This window comes from Bidens hawaiensis, unplaced genomic scaffold (genome assembly GCF_021521415.1).
Source record: "Bidens hawaiensis isolate Kalapana, Puna unplaced genomic scaffold, B.hawaiensis_p1.1 tig00001717_1, whole genome shotgun sequence".
Classification (NCBI taxonomy): domain Eukaryota; kingdom Viridiplantae; phylum Streptophyta; class Magnoliopsida; order Asterales; family Asteraceae; genus Bidens; species Bidens hawaiensis.
The window spans coordinates 3,631,723-3,635,296 of record NW_027491097.1 but is presented as its reverse complement, the minus strand read 5'-3'; positions in this window follow the sequence as shown (position 1 = coordinate 3,635,296).

Here is a 3,574-nt window from a genome sequence, read left to right as displayed (position 1 = left end):
ACCCCAACCTTTCATGCAACATTCAAGATCACAAGGTGACGGATACGGATATGGGTTTGACAGTGAATTTGATGGGTATGAAATGGAAGGTTACTACATGGGAGGTGATGGAAGCAAAAGGGTAAATCAGGGAAATTTTGGTTATGGGCAATGGCATCAACCGGAACAGTTGCAAGAGCTTAATCGACAACAACCACCGGTCGTTGTTAATCAAGTTCAGCCGCCACCGATTATTCAACAACCGCAAGGGCAACCTCAAGATCAACAGTTCCAACCATAAATGCCCCAACCACAGTTTCAATAACAATTTGCGCAGCCAAGGCCCGTTTGTAGGCCAATGTGTCAACCAAGAGTACCAATGGGGGTACCAAGAAGGCACACAAGAGAGATGGTTAGGGGGATTGAAGCACATTTCCGACCCATAATTATTAATAAGCCGTCTCCGGTGGTTATTCCTCACAATCAACAAGGGTGGACATTCGAGGTGAGAACAAATTCACTTCTAAGTCTTCTGAAGTATAAGGGTCTAGCAACGGTGGAACCTTACTTCCACTTAGAGTCATATGACTCCATTTGCAACAAATTTGGGGGTCAAGGTTTTACATGGGTTGAGGTTAAGTTGATTCTATTTCAGTTTTCATTGGAAGACAAAGCAAAGAGATGGTTTTACACTTTGCCTTCCGCGTCTATTTATACTTGGGCAGAAATACAACAAAGATTTTTGGAAGAATTTTACACGGCCCAAAAGACTAACGATGCGAGAAGAAGTTTGAGAACCTTCCGACAACAATCGGGGGAAATGTTTCATGAAACATTCGAGAAGTTTAACATGATGATTAAAACTTGTCCTCATCATGGTATCACGCTTTGGGAATTATTAAATGCTTTTCATGAGGGGTTGAGTATGGAGGATGAACGAGATTTAAGGTCGATAAAGAATGGTACATTTGGTACCAATTATGAACAAGATGATTGGGCATATTTGGAACAAATGGCGGTTACTTCAAAGAGAAAGGCCCAAACCGGACGAAGAGCAAGACCGAAGATTGGTAGACCTCAAGTGCAAGCCGTGGAAGAAGGAAATGTACAAACCACTAATCAGGTAATTGATGTTTGTACAAATTGTAACGAGTTGGGTCATGCTTTGGAGGTGTGTGTGGTAGGTCAAGCACCGGTGGAAGAGGTGAATGCACTTCAAGGGGGAGGTGGTAGGAATTACAACATGAACTCCAACACCTACCACCCCGGGTTGAGAAATCACCCGAATTTTAGATATGGAAAGCCGGCCACTCAATCTAACCCGAATTTTCAAGGAAATCAAGGCAATTATGTTCCTCGCCAACAATATAATAATCAAGGTAATTTTCATGGAGGGAATATTCAAGGGTTTCAAGGTCAAGGGGTTCGCAGTCAAAGCGGGTCAACGGGTCAAAGTTCATCGAGTGGAAATGAGGTTATGGACATGTTGAAGTTGATGCAACAAGACATGCAACGAAGAAATCAACTTGATGAGGTTAGAATGCAAAAGGATGAAGTTATAGATAAGGCAATCCAATCTTTGACCACACAAATGGGTCAGCTCGCAACCGAAGTGTCCGAGTTGAAGTAGAATAAAGGTCAACTACCAAGCGACTCTAAGGTAAACCCTTCTCATAATTCTTCTCGTAATGTTCCTATTAACCACGTTAGTGTTTTAAGAAGTAGTAAAGAATACAAAAAGGATTTATCACCGGGTGTGGTTGATGGGGAAGTTGAGGATATTACGGGTAATGAAAGTGTTGATGAAATTGTAACAAATAAACCCACTAAACATGTCACTTTTGAAAAACCGTTACAAAATCCGGGTCAAACTTCAAATTTAAAAGATAAAAATATGGAAGTGGAACCAAATGCGGTTCCATTTCCCTCGGCTTTACTTGACCCGGATAAGAAAAATATCATTTCAAGAAGGGGTCCTCAAAATGAAGAGATGTGGGAAGTTTTTAAGCAAGTAAAGGTAAATCAACCTTTACTTGAGGCAATTAAACAAGTGCCCGCGTATGCTAAGTTTTTAAAGGAGCTATGCACTCAAAAGAGGCAACAAAAAGTGCCTCTACGAGTGGATTTAACTGAGCGGGTAAGTGCTGTTTTAAAGGGATATCTTCCTCCTAAGCTTCAAGATCCGTGAACACCCTTAATTAACATTCAAGTAGGCGATTTTCAAATGTCTAAGGCGTTACTAGATCTTAGGGCCAGGGTAAGTATTCTCCCGGGGGGTTTATATGACCAATATGATTTTGGTCCTTTAAAACGAGTTGAGACAACGGTTGTGTTAGATTTGTCTCATAAACTCCCCCGAGGAATTGTGCGTGATGTGATAGTAAAAGTTGAAGAATTTACTATCTAGTTGACGTTTTGGTTTTAGACTACTCATCGGTTGATTCGACCCAACAAAAAAATGTTATATTGGGTCGACCGTTTTTAAGCACCGCTCATGCTATTATTGACTGTCGATCGGGCACGGTTGATATGACTTTTGGAAATAGGAAAATGAGATTAAATGTGTTCACTAACGAATCTAATTCTTTATGTGGTGATGAGTGTTTCATGGCAGATATTGTTGACATGTGTGAACCGCATGATTATGAGGAAGATGCTTTGGAAGCATGTGTTTGTGATTTTTCTGAACAGGTATATCTTTGTGCATTGAGGATGGAAGAGAAGAATCAATACGTGTTGGCGGTAAAAGAAGGACGACCACCATGGACGCATCAAATTTAAAGTCTACCAGCTGTGATCGATTTGGGTACAAAACCGTCATTGGAATGCCCACCGAAATTGGAATTGAATGATTTGCCTAGCCACTTGAAGTATGCGTTTTTGGGGGATAATGATACATTACCGGTCATTATTGCATCTAATTTAGAAGAGGCCCAAGAACAAGAATTGTTGAAGGTGTTGAAGACGAACAAGGCGGCCATAGGTTGGACAATTGCCGACTTAAAAGGAATTAGACCATCTATAGCCATGCACAAAATCATCACCAGCGAGGATGCGAAACCAACCCGAGAGGCTCAAGAAGGTTAAATCCAAATTTGAGAGAAGTTGTAAAGAAAGAGGTAATTAAGTGGTTAGATGCGGGGATTATCTATCCCATCTCGGATAGCGCATGGGTAAGTCCTACACAGGTGGTACCGAAAAAAGCATGTATACAGGTAATTAAAGATGAAAGCGGTGAACAAATCGCCACCAGACCGGTCACGGGTGGCGAGTTTGCATTGATTATCGTAAATTAAATGTCGCTACATCTAAAGACCATTTTCCATTACCTTTTATTGACCAAATTATTGAAAAATTATCGGGTCAAAAGTATTACTGTTTTTTGGATGAGTACTCGGGTTATAACCAAATTGCTATCCACCTGGATGACGAACACAAGACCACCTTCACCTGTCCGTATGGCACTTTTGCTTTTCAGCGAATGCCTTTCGGATTGTGTAATGCCCCGGCCACATTCCAACGTTGTATGATGAGTATTTTTTTGAATATGGTTGGGGATTCACTTGAGGTGTTTATGGATGACTTTTCCATTTTT